At 38.1% G+C, this 20,087-nt stretch overlaps 1 protein-coding gene across 1 annotated transcript in view; it reads right to left on the reverse strand.

Moving 5' to 3' along the window:
• RAP1A (RAP1A, member of RAS oncogene family) overlaps positions 1 to 20,087 on the reverse strand; it is a 105,953-nt gene that overhangs the window by 43,766 nt on the left and 42,100 nt on the right. Inside the window, exon 2 of the mRNA XM_063297434.1 lies at positions 4,326 to 4,396. The gene's annotated coding sequence lies outside the window, so the exon portion shown is untranslated. The remainder of the gene's footprint in view (positions 1 to 4,325; positions 4,397 to 20,087) is intronic.

The following is a 20,087-nucleotide window of genomic DNA, read 5'->3' on the forward strand; positions in this document are numbered from 1 at the left end:
TAAGGTACAAACTGTTGCACAAACCATATATATTGTGGTACAAGCTTTCGTCAGACTAGAGCCCGCTTGAACAGTTGTCTGAACTTTGGGAATATTTTTGGAAAAGCTTCTTCATTCACACAATAGGGCTGCTTTGCCCATTCTCTGTCATGTTGCTTGAGATGATGGGAGTTGAAGTCCAACACCAGAAAGGAAAGACTGTTTTGGGACAAAGATACTGTACTGATGAACAGCCAGAACAACCTATGGTGCACAATTTCTCAAATCCTTTTCTGGGGAAATTGCCTGATACCAAAATGTCTACATCCACATCTGAAAAGAAAATTCTGAAGGCAAGAGACAACAGAAGAAAGCTAAACAAACAAAAAATGAAGACCTTGGGTTTGCCAAATCCAAGCCAAATATCCAAGCAAAAGCTAGTCTATTTTGCAATGTCATGTTTTCAGGTTAGCCTAACTTAAAATGATTGATAGCCTAACTTAAAATATAAAGCCAAAGTACATTGCTTATTACTATATTATAAATGTTGTGATAAAATATGGAACTGATCATTGGATATGAGTTTTCTCCCTTATCAAAGCTTATTTTTATTCCTCAGCCTCTCTTCTTATACAGATAAAAAGCCTTGCTACTTAATTTTTATACATTATCTATGCTATGGTTTCACTGTAAATCTTTAAGGATAAGGCAACAAAAGAAAAGTAGGCTCTAACTATGTTACTTGAAGCCGTGAGGGGGCTTCATAAACAGGGGTTTGACACACTCAACTCTTGTTTGTTCAGAAACAACTATGAAAATTCTTACCCACAAACCTACTATAAAAATGGCACAATAATCAAATCATAAGATACACACTGAGTCATGACTCTTCCTCTTGCTTCAGAGGTAGGGAAAGATCTTAGAATCACAAAATCTGCCTTGATTTTTGTACATCCACAATGTTTATTTTAGCCAAGCAGCAAATGAATCAGCTTGGTCATAAGTGTCTTATAGTAATTGTTGGCTGACATACGTAAAATAATGCAATTTTAGGTTTTATCACATACATCAAACATATATTTATATTCACTTATTTACAAATCAAATTTATAGGCCACCCAACTAATAATGGTTTTGGGCAACATACAAGATAAAAACAATCCAATACAATGTAATTCAGAGAAGGAGATAACCTGGAGATTAATATACCAGATACATTAATAAAATTCACACAGATTGCATACTCCCTAACCTAGCATATGAGGAAAAAGCCGGGTCTTCAAGGCCTGTTTAAAAGGCAGCAGGGTCGGGGCAACTCAAACCATGGGGATATACTGTTTCATAAGGCGGGCACCATGACAGAGAAGATACGTTACCTGGGTCCCATGTCCTTTTAAAGATAGGACATGGACCACTGTCTATCTTGTAGGGCTGACAACAGTGAGCCTTACCAGGAAACTGACCCCACAGGCTGACTAGAACTATACTTTATTGAGATAAGCTATAGTAAGAGAATCTTGCAATTCTGCCTGTGTTTTTCCTCCCCCCCACCCCAATACCTCAAGGAGTCAGAGGGGAAGCCAGTCTGAGTATCTTTCTAATACTTTCCCACACTCCTGGACTTAACACATGTTTTTTCCGCACTTGTTGCTGTCCCAACACTTTCTGGACGCCTTCTTCAAGGGTAATTCCATGGCTCCCTATCACCACAACCATTCTGTCAGATTTTACTGGATGGGCAGAAACATTGGGAGAAGGAGATTTCTCAGATGCCCGGGTTATCAGACATAATCCCATGTCATGGTTAAGAAATATTTATCTATGGTGTCATGTAATACTTACATTGGTAAATCATGATTTGAGATTGAAATTGACTGAATAAATTGTAATAACTTCATGGAACAGCATCATGATTGGATTTACAATTCATAGTTGCCTCCCTATGAGAGGCTATAACATCTAGTAACTGAAATATTGAGCAGATAGAAGAAATAAGGCAACTACTTCTAAACTTGTACATTTGCAAGTACAAACTATGGTTTCATAGAGTCTGACTTGAACCATTGAGGGTATCACTGGATGAACAATTGTCAGATTATCAAATATATAAATACTATATCCACACATACAAGTAAGTAATTAAGCTATCTATGTATAGGAAAGGACGAGGATAGCATACCAGACAAAGCTTCAGACCACAGACTCTTGGACACCCCCCCCCCCTCAACAAAACACCCACTAGCTACCTCTTCAATCCCACCGATAACAGGCAAATTCCCCAAATCTTGTACATAGGAACCAATGATCCACCAGATCTCCAACTTGCCAGGATTTAATTTCATATTATTGGCCCTCTTCACCATGCCATTTACCTCTAATTGGTGCTACTCCATGATATAAAGATGCATTCACCACATTAACCAATACAAGTTTTAAAGTCATGTACAATAAATTTTGGTTAGAAAGCAGATGCCAGTTTCAGTGTGTAAGTCAGTTTTAAACAGACTTATTGTGGATGAACTGTTCAGCTCATAAAACAATTACTGCTTTACAGCTCAAAAATCCTAACAACAAGTAGAAGATCTGCTTAGCTTAAATAATGTGATATTTTCTGATGAGGATCAACAAATTAATTTAATACTCTTCCTAAATGCAACAAGCAACATGAATGTTCAGGATAGAAAGACCAGCCAAAGTATAACACATTATTATACTAAGACTCAGCTGTATAACAAAATCCTTATACTCAGTTTCAACAAAATTGTAATGTTAACTCCAAATGTCTTTAGACCACTCATTGGGTCATCTATCCTGGGCTATAAGATACTTTGTACTAAATAAATAAATGCACAAAACAGTGGTTGTTTAAAGGCATACTAGTAGAGCTTGCACTGAAGCTTCAGAAATACAGTATATTAGTCAAAAGCAAGCTTGATTTCAAATTTTATTACTAAATTGATTAATTTAGGGTAAAAAAAGAAAATTAATATGAAGTCAATAATAAAAGACACAATGTTGTATTGCCTGAATACTGTTAATTAAGGATTTACATTGTATTGGTTTTAGTATATCTTACATAATTGCTGTGTTTTATTGATGTTTGTTATTTACATTATTAATTACCACATGCTGATTGAACAGAGTTCATTGAGTTGGCCAATAAATTTAAATTAATAATAATAATTGGGAGTAATCAGGTTATAAATATGATCAATAAGTACTATACATACACATGTGAATATAGTGAATGTACGATAGCCCATAAAATTTCAAAGACTACAATATAATCATTAAAATACAAAATTTGGAGGCTAGAAAAGTTGATATGGAAGATGTTAGGTTCCCAAAATAAAATGTGAAACAAAACATGCCGCCGCCACCAAGCAAATTTAATTTGAAACCCCGAACCATGAAAATCCAGGTGGAAACAAAATGTTTTGTTGGACATCTAGCAGTTATCAGAAGTAGATCTAATCTACTTTCCTTCAGAAGGAATTCCATTAACTAGGCTCTGCTAAAGCAATAATACTAGTTCGTTTGACCTGAATTTCTTCTGTGGTGGAACATTCAAAAGCAACTCAGAAAAATATTAATATAATGTATAGGAAAGTTCCTATGGTGAAGGGAAATTTTCAGATATTTTGGTTCTAAGAATGTAGGGCTTTATAAACAGCAGTACCTTATCAGATGGTCTTATCTTTAGGTCAGTAACTCTGTAGATAGCATTTTAGTAAAATATAATAATCTGCTAAACTATCCTGAGTTGCCACAACTTGCATAGAGCTAGTAGACCCCTCTTATTACCAAAGAGATATATCTACTCATTTAAGGCAAGAAGCAATGGGAGATGATGTGGGTAAGATTCATTCAGTTTGTTGCTGTCAAATAAATACCAAGCAGCACATGTTTAATTCTTAGATTTTAATCAGAGAATATTCACCAATTCATCAAATGTGACAAGAGTTCAAGGACAGAGTTTAGTACATACACTGAATGAAAACATCCAGGTCAAAGCCTAGGCATCTATAGCTAGAAATTTTCTGGCACCAGGGACAGGAGAAATCTTTGGCTGACCCATCCAGGGCTACCAACAGTCACAGTAGACACAACTGGACTAGAGAAAGAATGTAGCACATCGGGAGAGCACATAATTTGAATGCAAACAGTCCTAGTTCATTCCCTGGTATTTTCAGATGGATTGGGGGGGGGGGAACTGTCTGAACGCCTGCCACAATTAACAATAAGGACAAGATAAACAGAACTGCTGTGACATGTGTAGATTAAGCAAGAGTCTGTCTCAGTATAAGGAAAATACAAAAGAAAATATAACATAAAATAGTTCAAACCTTGGCATATAAGATCTCTCATCCGTGTGAACAGCACCTGCTAGAGGTCTTCCCAAACTCCCACTATGGGACTGAAAAGAAAAAAATGGCATTCATTTTCAAAAATGTAAATGTAAACATAAACCAACATTTATATATACCAAAATGTCCTTAATGTAACAAGCAATTCAAATGGTGGCTTTAAAGGTTGTGACTATAGAGTCTCATCCAAAAACTCTGATACTATTTATCCTTCCCATTCCCCACACGAATAAAGATACAATTTATATGTGTCCCAATACAAAATATACAGATCTCAGGGAACTAAATTTACATAAATAGAAAACTTAAAATGACCACACATTTTGGCTCCTAATATTTATTAAACTTAGTGCCCCACTAGATGGCAGCACCTAGTGGATCATGGATAATTCTGAAAAATAAAACAAACTCAGACTTGGTTAGTACTTGGATGGGAGACCATCAGGAATTATCAGGGCTGTAGGCTAGATTGAGAACTTGTGAATAACAGAAATGGGTAGGGCAATGGCAAACCACTTCCAAATTGTTGCCAAGGAAATTACATGGATGAATCCATGTAGTCACTGGGAGATGACTTGAAGGAAACTCAACAACTATTTGGAAACTGGAAATCATATTATTGAAGTAAGACTTAAAAGAGCAATATGATTGTGTAACTCCAATAAAAATGCACCTGAACATAAATTATTGCTGTCATAATATTTGCATATTTGATGTTATAGCAGCCAATAAAATGGTACACAAATTCCAGAATGAAAAGTTTTGTTTTGCTTATTCCAAATGCATTACATTTCTCCAAATTACAGGGCAGAGTAATGAATGGCAAAGTCAGTCTAAACAATTTGATCCTATCTACAGAAGCCTATCTCTTCCCACTGTGACATTCTTACATTACGCAGGCTGCTAAACAGGATAACATTGCCTATAAAGCATCACATTCTACTGGATACCCAGTACCAGAAGAAGGTAAAATCTATGCATAGACTGTTTGATAAGTTTGTATTAATTTTCTAAGAAATCCATTTTTAAAACATTTTAAGAAATTGTATTTTCCTGAGGGAAAGACTACATCCCCCCCACCAGTAATTTACATTTAAAATTGTATTTTAAACATTAAGTATGCTTCTTACATGAAATACAAACTATTCAGCTATTTCTGTTGAAGTGTAGAGGTCTCCAAGTTGTTCCTATTATGCAAATTCTACCTTTTCAAAAATTCTCTCTCTACAAAAGTGATGATTCAAAAGCATGCAACAGCATATGCAGAGCAAATCATTCAAGCAGCCACGTTGTTTAAAAACTCACAGGGTTACTTTGGAAAATACTACTGGCTGTTTCCACATGCATGTTCATACACAGCTGCTTAGCTGGGACACAAGTGGATACAGCTGGGGCAACTTCTGAAGTAGATGCATGAGTCTGAAAAAAATGCAGCTGCTTTAACATTTAAAGAGAGGCACTTAATACATGTTCCTGGTGATCTCAAGAACCTCTTTCAAAGGATATGTGCAGCTCTAACAAACTCCTTGTAATTTGCTATCGGAGTAGTTCTACAGTTTAGGCCTTTTCCTAAGGCAGAATGGGGCAGAAGATTCTCAACAGGAAGCCAGAGGAAACTATCTTAGTAATGGTTTCACTGTAGACACAACACACACAAAATTGCTAGTATTCTTAGTGGAGTCAATTAGAAAGGATGCACATTAACTTAAGAACTTGCTGGTGTGACTGGATCATATATGTAAAAGCATGTATTACATTTAGCATTTCATCAGTTGCAAAGAAAGCAATTGCTCAGTTCTTAAAATGAATCCTCTATACCTCATTATTTGGCAGTGCTAAACACTAGTTAAGAGAGTGTCAGTAACATAAATATACACTTGCATATATTTATATTTATACCCATATAAGGAGATCTCCTAAGATTTAAATACTTTCAACCTTCTGCCTTAGTTCTGAAGACCTGCATCCTGAATTTAGGCAAAGACATCCCCCTTCTTCTGTACTTCCAAAGAGGTTCTTCTTATTTCAAATGCAACACGTTCTACTTTTCCATGCCAACCTCCAAGACAATTAATGTTTCAACATTCTTTATCCCACAATATCACAGAAATGCTTATGAGTTAAAATTAGTAAGTTTTACTCACAGCCTGAAAAGCGGCACAGAATGTCTCCATTGAGAGATGACAGCCCATTAGAGGAGCTGTGAGAGATCTGGCTCAAGGCCCAAGGGAGTCTTTTAGGGACAAGGTTACTGAGGAGAGAGTTCATCGTGAGTAGGCTTTGTCTTAAGTAGCCACAGGCCAGCTGGCTTGACCTTGGCCGAACAGAAGGCTAGAAATCATTCCTTAGAATGTATGTTTTGGACTGTTTTTACAATTCTTTATTGGGCTATTCCCGGGATTGAATATTGCCCTTCAAAAATCTACTGCCTGGGAATGCAGGTTATCTGAATGTATAGGTGCAAAACTCTGGCTATGCTTTAAGGAACCAGCATCCCTTGATTTACAAAGCTTACCATTCTTGTGAGCTGGATAAGAGAAGGACAGTGAAAAATGGGGATGGAAATATTATGCTTCGTCCAACATAAGTGGCATTATAGTAAGCACAGGGGCAAGAATGAGGTTCACTTCCTGCTCCATTCAGTCTCTTTGTCCTTTATTTGGTAAAACAAGACCTTCAGAAAAGCAAGGCATCTCACTTTAATACTTGGCTTTCATTCCGCTAGCAATTCCAGCAGTGCATGCCAGTTCAGCACAATGAACCATTCATCTACTTCAGGTATATAATATGTAACAAATGTTTGTCCTAGCAATTGATTATGGTATGGAACAACTGCATACCACAGCATCAGTGGGCCACTTATTCCTCTACAGATGTAGAATGTGGGAGAGTGAAGGCAGCTGCTTTATTCTGCATCACAGAGTGATATGCAACCAAGTTAAAGACCAAATTCAATCCAGCTTGCTTAGGGCTAAAATAAAGCACCCTTCAATTTAAAACTACAGGACATCCACTCATTCTTTACCTTATAGACTATCAGCACCAGTGCAGAGAAGAAAATTTTAACTGGACAGAACACATGTCCAAAATTGATTAAATTTAAAGGGATCCTTCTTTGGCATGTTTTCAATGGCTATCATGAAACAGAACTGCATTCATACATACAGCTATGGTCAAGTATTATATGTAAGCAGAATACCCATGTATGCACCCCCCAAAGCTCTGGAACTGGAACTATGCTCAAAACCACTGAAACTGACAAAGGCTTGCTGTTGCATCAATACTAGGTTACAATGGAAATGCAGCAAAGAATTCAGTTTGGCTGAAGCTAATGTTTGCCAACATTGGCAAAAAGAGCACTGACAGATGTATACTAAGAAATCCTTTTCTAGCTCAATTCTCCAGTTGTGCATTTCTGGAAAAAATATACTTTTCCCCCCCAACTCTCCCAAATACTCGCGTAGCAATTTGATAAAGAAACCCATACTGGTTAGCACTCTCGGAGAAAATGACAGGCTTTACATTTACCAAAGCGTTCTCCTAGCAAAGTAACAGACGGGGCAAGTTGGAAGAAAGGGGATGTCCAAAAAACACTCCTCTTTCAGAATGATCTTCCATACATCCATATTCCCCTTTTGCCATTCATACTGACATCTCCTCTATGCAAATTCATGTTCACAATATGGACCTACTGTAATTGCATCCAGCTTGGCTCTGAGGTTCATAATATTTTAACATTTGCCATCAAGGTCAGAGTTCAGTATTAACAAGACTAAGTCATTTTGAGTTAAATCCAGAACTGTTATGGAGTAGATCTTTGTCAACTGGAGACTTTGGAGGACAAAGCAAAGCAAGTAATGTTCATATATTCTTCTTCCAATCTTCCATTCCATGAAAATCTCCTCTGAAAATTTGGGAAATTCTCTAGAACAATATTGGAAGTGGCTCAAGGGGACACTCACTGGGTCTGATTCACTTCCTGCAAAGAAGCAATCTACCTTTTAGCCTTCATGTGGAGTTGATTTCTTGGTTTGGTCTTTATGATGGGGCTGACAATATTGAATTGGAGAGCAATAGCAAATGGGGTGCCACAGGGAACTGTCTTCAGGCCAGTATTATTATTTTATTTGGTTAACAGGTTGATGGGCTGCTTGCCAAATCTGCAGATGACACAAAATTGAGAGATCTGGGCAACAGGATTTCAGAAAGAGATTGCAATTTAACCTGGACAGGTTGAAAAACTAGGTTGAGAGGTACAAGGTTTTCCTCAGCAGGATACTGTAATTGTAAGGTATTACATTTTGAAAGGAAAAATGTAAGGCACACATACAAAATGGGGGATTCATGACTAGTGGAAGCACTATATTTGAGAAAAACTTGAGTGTGGTCACTGACATCAAGGTGAACATGAGACTGAAGTGTGATACAGTCACTAACAGGGCTAATGCAATTCCGGGCTTCATTATAAGAAGCAGTATATCAAAGATACAGGACATGAAGTCCCTTTCGCCATTTATTCTACACTGGTGAGGTCACACCAAGACTACTATTTGCAGTTCTAGGCACATTTTCAGGATGATATTGACAGTGCAGAATAGGTCCATAGGACATCAACAAAATAGGTGCAGGGATTTGAGGACAAGCTGAAGGAACTTAGGGTGTTCAGTCTAGAAAAAAAGAAGACTGGGGGGAAACATATTTATTTATGTATTTATTTAATTTATATGGCTGCCAATCTCAAAAGGGCACTGGGTGGCATACAACACTAAATTTATATATATATATATATATATATATATATATATATATATATATATATATATATATATATAAAAAAACAATCATAATTAAAAACATAAAAATGCAGAAGGCACATGAGAGGATATGTCCTGGCTTAAGCAAAGACCACACTGAGACGAGAAGAATGTCTCTAGTGTTTATTTAACTGCTATAGTAACAGAAAATCCTACTGAACTGAAGGAGCATGAGAAAACCCAGACAGATAAACCCCCAAACTCAAGGCGGGTCTGTTCTGGGTTTCTTTGAATGACAGTTCAAAGCCTCTAAACTACGCATGCATTTCCCCCCCTGGATAAAGGCCCCCTCATATCACCTCCCCCTTCATAGGCACATTTCATCACACTTCTAGAACATTAACAGTTCACCATCCGTACTCATAACATGATAAATGTTAACCACATTAAGGGAGCCACCTCAAAATCTTACCAGTCTCCTGGGACGTCCAGGCCTGATGACATAGTCAGGTCTTGAGGGACTTCCTGTCAGGCCTAGCCCAAGAATGACAAGGAAGCAATCCAGCCAAATGTCAGTTATTTGCTTACATCATATAGACAGAATCTTGCCAAACTAAACCTACGGTATACTACTCTAATATAAAGGATATAACTTGGGAAACTCTAGGACATTGCTATTCTGAATCTGCCTTCCCACGGTCCAGTTCCAGGCTGTGTTGTCTGTTGTCCTGCCCCCCTCCTTGGAATGTGTTCCCTCCTTCCCGAGAACCAGCGGTGTTACTGTAGTCCATCACATCACCTCCCCTTTCATAGGCACATTTCATCACACTTCCAGAACATTAACAGGGATGGAGCTAACCTCACTTCTGGGATGAGATCACTGTTCAGGTACATTAAAGGATGCCATAGGGAAGATAGTCCGAAACTATTTTCCACTACCACAGAAAGAGAATTAGAAATAATTGAACAAGGTGTAGCTCTCTAGGTTTCACTTAACTGTAAGGAAAAAATTCCTCATAGTAAGATTTGTACAACAGTGGAACAGTCTACTTACAGAACTTAGGGAGCCCCCATCTCTGGAGGTCTTTAAAAAGAGGCTTGTCAGCCATCTCTTGAGTACAGTATGGTTTCATTGGTTCTCCTGCACATCACAGAGCTTTGGTCTAGATCAGACCTGCACAAATCAGAGAGGGCAATGAGCCAGACTGATACCTAAAAATAATCACGGGGAGTGGTGGCAGTGATGGAGCTGGCAGTGCCCATGAGGCCTAGAGGCAGCAACATTTGGTGGCAGTGAATTGGTTATTTTTTTAAAAATGTGGCAGGCTGCAGAAGGGCTGTTAGTTGTGCAGGCCTGGTCTAGATCAGTGTTTCTCAACCTTCGCAACTTTAAGATGTGTAGACATCAACTCCCAGAGTTCCCCAGCCAGCATGCACGTTGTTTTCTTTTCAGTATTGCTTCCTTAACATTTTATTATGCTTGGAAAAAATGAAAAACAGTTACATTTACTAGTTTAACTATTAATGTTACTTTGTAAAGCTACATCCTTTTTATTATTGCTATTTTGTCATAATAAAAGTATAGCAGATCAGCTTTCCCTTTTAAGACACAGGCAAACAACAGTCAGCAAAAGAATTAGGAATTAAGGGGAAACTGCTACTATTCTCTCTGCCTACGCATCATTCCAAGATTAATGCCTAATGGATTGCCAGCTCCTCCTCTGCTATTCAGTTATTCTGGGCCCAAAGTGGGGGATGCCTCTACTTGCTGATGCTTAACTTTTCTCTCTAATCAAACAGCTCTTGATAAAAAGCCCTCAACTTCTCTTATTTCCTTCCACCAGAAGTATCATTTCCTTAACCTTCCTTTAATTTCCAAAAAGGCTCAGCTTGCACTGTTTATTTTTTTTAATGTTCTCATTCCTTTAAAGATAATAAAATTCTGTTTCCTATATTATCTAGAAGCAAGTCTGCAAAACTGCAATAGATTTACTATACAAGGTTAGTTTGCAAATGTTTACCTGAAAGATTATCTACAGTACAAAGGACTGTGCAAGAATATTCTTTGTGGATTCTTCTACAGGTTAATTCTTCTACAGTTACCTCAACAGATTTATTTTCTTATGGAAAATTTTAAAAAATCAAAAACCCTATGCCAAAAAGCAAGACTATTCTGGAAATCTATAGAATGCAGCAAGCCAACAAAAGCAGTTTGTGGGTACTATTAGCATCCAACATGGAAACTGAAAGCACCCTCCAGGGCAGTGTTGCTCAACCCTGGCAACTTTAAGACTTGTGGACTTCAAACCCCAGAATTCCCAGGCCAGTCAAGAATTAAGTCCACACGTCCAACGCGTCCACAAGTTGCTAAGGTTGAGAAACATTGCTCCTGGGAGATTGTGAAAAAGCCATGTGAAGCAGAGAAACCAGCAAGAACTGGGTGGCATAAGCAAGGCAACTCCTTCCTTCACTAACCGAGCAAATTATGCTTGGGCTCTTGTTATTTTAATATATTTTACATTATGCTATGCCTATTTTAAGGCATAAGGTTGAGTCTTTGTGTAATTCCTGCCTCAACATTGTGAGAAATTAGGCTGCCAATTCTTTGTAATTGTGCCACAAATGGAAAAAGGGGGGGCTCAACACAGACCTTATCTCAGGATATTATTTGTTTGTATATTGTTTATTACATATCCTTATTACTACCAACAAAAGTTCTCTGATCAGTTCCTTAATAAAGAAACATTTAAGTACATTTCTTTTTTAGAAACCTAGAGTTGATGTTCTTTAAATAATCATCTGTTCAATCTCAGTTTTGTATCTGTACAGGGCCATTCTCTCCAGTCTTCTTTTTAAGTGGTGCAGAATTTGTTGTCTAATTTTGCCAGCTCTCTTCCGCAGGTACATATTCAAGTTTTACCAGCTTCCCCACTGTTTACATACATTTTTCAAGTGAGAATCACTGCAGGTCCCATTTAATTCAGTAAGATTTAATTCTAGGTAAATGTGCATGGGGTGGTAGCCCAAGTTATAACCTTTAATAATCTTTAATTTGTGCGAAGAGATATATCAGGTCAACATAGTCTACAAAAGTTTCAGCTGCGTCAATTCTGCTGCTGGTAAAATAAGGCCAGGATTTTCATTTGATGAGTTGTGTTTGTGGAAACACAATTAAAAACAACAAATCTGTAAACTTTCATAAACTTATGTTGGCAATAAGAAGACTGTATGCAATGTACTTCATCAGGTCAATGGGGTTAGATGGAAGAATCAAGATACTTGTCTACATGAAATTCAGAGTTCCGTTATATGTTGTTGCAGAGTTCCGTTATATGTTGTTTTATAAAGCACAATTATCCTACATCCTTTAATGGTTAAAAAAAAACCCTGCAAAATTAAAAGTCAGAAAACTACTGAATACTTGAACAAGGTAGAATGTGCAATGTAGAAATAATTCATATGCAACTTTCTGTGAGTTGAGCCTTACATCTGGATTTACCATCACATTAAATCATAAATCATGCACTTATATCATCTTGAAGAACTCAGAAATGTATAAACATTATATAACAAAGTCTGCTTGGCCCAATTAGAAAACTTCATCAGGATGTGTTTCGCTCAGATGTAAAAACAGATTTTTCAAAAGTTAAGAAATTTGAGAACATTCAGTTACAGAATTATAGAGAGAGCTTTTTAAAAAAAAAATAGTAATACTAGTACCACTCCCTTCTGTTTATAAACCTCACCCATATATTTTTACTGGGAAAAAAAGTATCAGTGTTTTAGAATCAAAGAATACATATTAAAAACTTAATGATGGATCACCATGAAAAGGCTTTTCACAATTGCAGCAGCATCTACTTCTAGAGGAGAAAGTGTCTTAAGCATCACTAACATTTCAGCAAGACCCACTGTTTTGCACATTTGTTTTTAAATGTTATCGGCACTAGGTAATTCCCATTTAATGACCATATTGCCATGAAGGCCCTGCACTAATCTTACTTAGGTGTTAAAACTGAGTGCATGAGGCCCCCAAATCTGGAGACAGAGGTATGCAATGATCTCCAACAATCTCATAAATTTAAGTTAATCCTCTTCTGAGCAATTTTTTTTGTGTTTACTAAGAAATATTAAAGAGAGGTGTGTGTGTGAATTTAGCATGAGCAGAAAATACCTACCAGTTAGAACCTCTGCTAATACAGGATTTCACATTTCAGTGAAGCTTCTAAACACTGTCTGCTAAATGCACTAAAAATCACCATTCAGATCTTCATAACAAATGCCCAAGGTCAAGGGGTGGGTTAGCACATGTAGTCCTGGCCCTCTACACACTGTGCTGTGTTCCTGCCTGCAGGCAGATCTTCTGAATAGAGATTTCCCTGATACAGAATGTTTAGTGAAAAGGAAATGGTCAGACCCAAATTTAAAGAATTTGGCCAGCCTCAAGTATTGCAGAACATTTGGTAGGGATAAGAAAAAAGTGCACTTAGATACAGTTGGCCAATAAGATACTTTTCATCAATTAAAATGCTACACTCATACTTCTTAACAAACAAACAAACAAACAGACAGACATTGCGTGGCTGTTAAACTGGTGTTCAAATTTCAAGGTTACCTATGATCTGTTAGCAAAAACAACACACAAGTGGCTAAGTGAAAGAGCCTGCTCAATTATCAATTACTTTAAAACTGTCCTCATGAAAAGGCCTTCTTATCCAAGAGGACTTTGCTCAGCTAAAGCGTAACTAGCAGCCTTCATGAATTGTGCTTTTATGAGTGGCTTCCGTTCTCATCTGCTATCCTGTCACTTCGCTTTATGCAGTTCTACGTATCACTGAGCTTGGAGTTCTTCGTAGGATTATTTAAAAAGAAAGGCAGCAAAGATGAAAGGATGTAAAAGCATCCTGTGATGACAGTCAAAACTATCATGTGCCCATGAACAGGAAACAACAAAGAAGGTGTGAGATGCATATATGTGTGTATCTATCTGTTAGGACTAGGATTAGGACTTTCACATCAACACAAGGCACAGATCATGGATGGAGAGATTAAAAAAAGATTGGTCAGTCAGTGATGATCAACCCTCAAGCAAGAAAAGAGAATCACTGTCAGAGGATCTGTTGAATATATAACATTCTCAGAAAGCAGGCCCTGAGATCCGGGCTAATTATGCAGAAACACAAACAAGAAAGTGGCAGTGGCAAAGTCAGTTAACTTATGTGCATGCATGAGGTCATGCTGCACTCAGTGCAAGGCAAAAAACGAGAACACCCGTCCCTAACTCTACCAAGAGAAAACAAAGAAAACAAGCTTAGCTGACATCAGTCTATTTTATCAAGCTATTCTGATCTTTTAAATGGAAGGCCTCCAACAATTACAAAATCTATCTGTTCTCCCAGTTTAATAGTTTGGCTACTCCAGGTTGCAATTATTCCATTTGTATATTTTTCATATTTGTAAAATACACTAGGGCTCCTTGCGTGGTTTATAAAATCAGATTTTATTTTTTAAATTTAACTGCCATGAAATAATTCAGCAAGCAGAACAATCCAAAAAAAAGAGGGAAAAACTCTCTGAATTGCATTACACTTATTAGAAGGGACTTAAGAAAGCTACCTTATTCCAAGTCAAGTGATTCATTCATCTAGCTCTGTACTGAACACTGACTAGCATCAGCCTTCTAAAATATCAGACAAAATATCAACATATGCTTTTCTACTTTTCATTCTTCAGAGGAAAAATAAGGATATTCTGCAAGCTGAATAATCACAATTTCTCCTTGGTTTGTTATGATCCAATATATTTCCCTCTATTTTATGCATATAAGGTGTGATCCACTAAAGGCTCACACAAAATTTCCCTGCAGCCCGTATAGCCTCCAAGTTGAACTACTTTAAAATCTCAACATGCAGGGCCATAATTCACTCCTGAAGTTCACTACTGACATAACAGAGAGTCATGACAGAAATGTATGACTGATACTTTCACCTAGTCTTTCCTAGCCTGCCCCCTTCAGATCTGTTGGGATCACGGGGACCATCATTTCCAGAAAACATGGTTAAAATAAGGTCAATAGAAACTTCAGTCTACTCAATTTGGAAGGAACCAGATGTGAGTGGCTGTGTTCACCAGCCTGCTGAATAATGAGGATTAGTGGCAGAAGAAGATATTATCCAAGAATGGGTGCTCATTAGCTATTAAGGACAGGTCAATGCAGAAACCTTGTTTGATTCGCCATTAAAGGTTATATATAAATGCTTAACCAATCAACCAGAATAGCTCAAGGTTGAATACAAAGCTACTTCTACAATTAGTTCCAAAATGTACCCAAGATAAGGCAAAACAAGTACTATTGCAAAAGTCAGCCCCCAGTACACAGTAATTATTAGGGTGAGTCAGCAAAGAAAACCCTGGCAGTATTTTATCACCTCACTGATTTAGAGTTAAATACTTTCAAAGATCCCCATATAAAATGCCTGCTTTAATAAAGACTTCTATTTATGGTAGGCCGACCAAACCAAAAAAACTCAAAGAAGTGAGAGTTTTAAAACTAGAAATAAATTTTGTTCATTTGGGGGTATATAAGATAAAACTTGAACAAGCAAATAATATCCTCTGTTGGCTTGCTTTTGACTGTGCTGACATCAGCTGGTTGGGGATAGAAGCATATATGTAAGACTTGGAACAGGTCAAAGAGATTATCTCCATCCTCTGCCCAGTGCAGGAATCCACTACTACAGCATCTGGTGAAGGCCAACATCTATTTAAACACCTTCAATGAAGGAGAGTCCACTACTCCTCACTCATCAGGGGTGTTGTTCTTGTGTCTACCCAAAATCTGCTTGTATTAGAAACCCATTGTTTCTTAACCTATTTTCTGGAACAACTCTGAACCATTCTGCCCTGTCTTCTATATAACAGTCCTTCAGATTTTGGGACATACTGTTTTGCATACCTGGAATGCATCAAAATGGGTAACATTACCCACAGAATCACCAATGTCCACAGGAGGAGAGGTCAAAACAGACAAGATGGAGCTTGCAGCAGCACAATCAAAGTCCCTCCCCTTTGTACATGCATGTGACATCCATACATGTACAAAAGGGTCAGGGCTTCAGTCCGCTGCTGCAACTGCCATCTTGCCTGTTTTGACACACAGAGAGACACACACACACACAGATGCTGCTGCACAAACTACAAACTGGACAGTAAAATGGGCTTATTCTCTAACTCTGAAGACCTCACTGCCCTGATTTACAGACAATCTAAGCCATAATATGTCTTATCTCTTTCCGGGCTACTGTGATATATGAACCAGATGTTATAGTTTTATGAGTTAACTAAGCTACTACATCCTATTTAACAGACCATGGTTACAAAATCCTTAGCCTAGCATTATGTATAAATTCAACTACAGTATTGTGTCAAGGCACTTAACAGCTCTCCAATATGGAAAAGTTACATGAAAAATACAGGCATGACTGATATGCAGAAAAGAAACAGGCACTGACTCAACTATTTTTATTTATTTTGTCAGCATGCCAACATTTTGAGAAAGCATTTTAATTAATTAGTTTGTCCTTTTCTATTTTACTGCCTTCTTGGACATGATCTTATTTTATCTTGCTTGTGTTTTAGGACTGTAGGTCCATTTTGTGGTCTTCCTTTGTACCCTGCCCTCATATTTTTGGCTGATGGAAGGTTTTAACATTATTATAATGATGATGATTAATAATAAAATCTATGCAGTAAATTCTAAACTTTTAAAATCATCATTTACTTTGTAATTAATTAGGCATGGGGCTGCTCCTTTCAACTCAGATTCTTGACTGGCCAGATTTCAGCAATGCACACAAGATCAGCAATTTTGTTATTTAAACATTTTATACTGTCCTACTTCTAATAATACAAAGCATTTTACACAACAGAAAAATAAAACAATGTAACATAATAAACACTACTGTTCCAAAGGAAATGCAAGCAAGGTGGAAGCTACCTATTCTGCAGAGAGCAAGATATTCCATGATGTGGGGGCTGCCACCAAGAAGGCACACCTCCAGGTCCCTACCCACCCTAGCCACACATTGGGTGGGAACCTAGAGAACCCCTCTTGGGGAACACACAGAGCAGGCTGATTCTGGCTGGGAAAGATAATCCTGCAAATGCACAGGTGCCAAGCCACATAGAGCTTTAAAGGTTAAATCAACTTTTTCAACTGGGTCCAAAAGCTGCCCAAACACAGCAACCTCAGCATAAATTTAACACTCCCTATCTTCCTTTTTCTATTAGCAGCAGTTGGTCTGCTGCATTCTGAACCAATTGCAACTTCTGAGTTGTCTTCAAGGGCAGCCCCTTGTAAAAGGTTCTATAGTAGTCTACCTGGGAGGGGATGAGGGCATGAATTACCGTACTGTTGCATGGACATCCTGGTCCAAAAAAGCCTGCAACTAGAGCACCAGCTGAAGCTGGATAAAAGTCCCCATAGCCTCAGCCTGTTCCTCAAGCAATAGCCAAGAGTCCAAGGGGCCCTTTACATGGTGGATTTATCTTTCAAGGAGGAGTGCAACTCCACCGACAGCCAACTCAGGAATCTGGATCAAGCCATAAACTCTAACTCCATCTTGCAGGGATTTAATTTGAACTCATTTTGACCAACCCAGCCTCTTACAGCCTCCAGGCACCTAGTCAGGACCTCCACCCTGGCCTGATATTGTGATGTATAATTGAAAATTCTAAGTGTAGTAAAGATACCTCAATAGTGATGATCTCTCCTCACACAGATATTAAAAAGCAAGAGGGACAGAGTCAGAGCCTATGGCAACCTATGCTGAACAAGCCAAGAGCTCAACCACTTTTCTCCTATGCACACCAACCAACTGAAATTATTTGCAGCAATGAACTATCAAGGGCATCACCAGCCTCAATCTCAGAATAATTTAATTGGGGAGGTGGACCAAAAGACACACTAGGCAAAATTATCAGGATAAAGCTCTCTCAAACTGTATTCATGCCATTCCTTGCTGGAAACAAGCTGCTGATCACATAGCAGCTGAAAGTCGTAAGTTCAACTTTTTAGCAGCACTGTATACTTTCAGTTCACTTACACGTTCAGGGACGCGGTGGCACTGCGGGTTAAACCACTGAGCTGCTGAGCTTGCCGATCAGAAGGTCGGCAGTTCGAATCCGTGTGATGGGGTGAGCTCCCGTTGCTAGTCCCAGCTCCTGCCAACCTAGCAGTTTGAAAACATGCAAATGTGAGTAGATTAATAGGTACCGCTTTGGCAGGCAGGTAACGGCGTTCCATGTAGTCATGCCAGCCACATGACCACGGAACTGTCTACGGACAAACGCCGGCTCTTCGGCTTTGAAACGGAGATGAGCACCGCCCCCTAGAGTTGGACACGACTGGACTTAATGTCAAGGGAAACCTTAACCTTTACCTTTACACTTTCAGAGCTCTTTATCAGATTACAGTACTATATCTCATATCAACCAAACCACTGGGTCTGGTTGAAGGGAGCAACACAAACTTGGTACATTATGTTAGAATCACAAATAGTCACAGAAAACACCTTCTTAATTTAAGAAAGCCGTTTTTGTCCTAACAGTCAGGAATCACGCTGAGACGAGGAGTAGGTCTCTAGTGTTTATTACTGTTACATAAGACAGAATCCTAACAAACTGAAGAAGCGTGGGAAAACCCAGACAGATAAACCCCAAAAGTTAAGGCGGGTCTGATCTGTGTCTCTTTGAATGGCTGCTTAATTCCTCAGTACTACGCATGCGTTTTCCCGCCTGGATAGAGGCCCCCTCCTGCTCGCCATCGGTATTCATGACAATTTTAGACATTAAAGACAAAAAAAAAAGTCAAACCAAGTAGACGATTCATTCCTGGTTAATTTTCCAAATGATAGGAGGCATAAATTGCTCCAAAAACTTCGATTTTGTCTGCCCATCTCAAGAAATAAAGAAAAAGTCATCATCTTAGTCTCTTGGGCTTCACTACTGTTACAGCCACGATTGGCAAAATCCGTATGTATTTAATATCTCTAAGACTTACTATAAAGAAATCACTATGTTAACAGACCAAAAATCACAGCAAAATGTGTCTAAAGAACTTCTTCCATCTGGATGCTTTTACTGAAAAAATGGTCCAACATTGCTATTCTGCTCCTAGAGGTGAAATATCATAATTCTATTTAGTGGAAATAGATTTTATGCAATCATTCCATGAACCACTGTGGTGAGGCAAAGAGCAATCATGCCCCATTGCAAAAAATCAGGGCTCAGAATCCTTCCCAAACATGAAATCCAATCAGCTCTCTGGGACAAATCCCTTAAGCGATGGGGAAGATGCAAAAGAATTATATCTACCCACTATAACTTTCCATGAATCTCTTTTATCAGGCAGACAAAAAAAGCTGAGTTCATTCATAATGCATATGTAATATCTCAAAAGGAAGAGAAATCTTGATTCATCTCTCCCACCCTCAAAATTCTGTCTTCTTGTACAAACTATTATTTATCTCAAATGGGAACTCCCTTGTATTTACATAGTAACTATCTCATTTCATACCATCGCCTTCTACCAATACGCGGTAGTAGGAGCTGTAAGCTCATCAGGCAATTCTCAAGATAAGCAACTATGTACTGTAATTGCCAAGAGTCTTGTCATCCAAGAATTCAAAACAGTTTCCCTCTTACCACACATTTGGTAGCAACATTTGAGAAGCTGAGTGATGCAATCTGGGAAATGCAAAAAAATGTATATCCGTGCATTTTAAATATATTTTAGAAAATTATTCAAGGTGAATACATAATTGCATCAAATCACCTTTTCTGACTAATAAATTTTATGAACAGTCATAAGCTTTCTTGAGCTGTAGATCACTTCATCAGATGTACTCCTTCTGATTTTTTTGCTACCCTAGACTAATATGGCTTTCCTCCTACAATAGTTGCACCAGAACTTCTCCACCTGAAAGCT

Source organism: Candoia aspera, chromosome 3 (assembly GCF_035149785.1).
Source record: "Candoia aspera isolate rCanAsp1 chromosome 3, rCanAsp1.hap2, whole genome shotgun sequence".
In the NCBI taxonomy this organism is placed as follows: Eukaryota; Metazoa; Chordata; class Lepidosauria; order Squamata; family Boidae; genus Candoia; species Candoia aspera.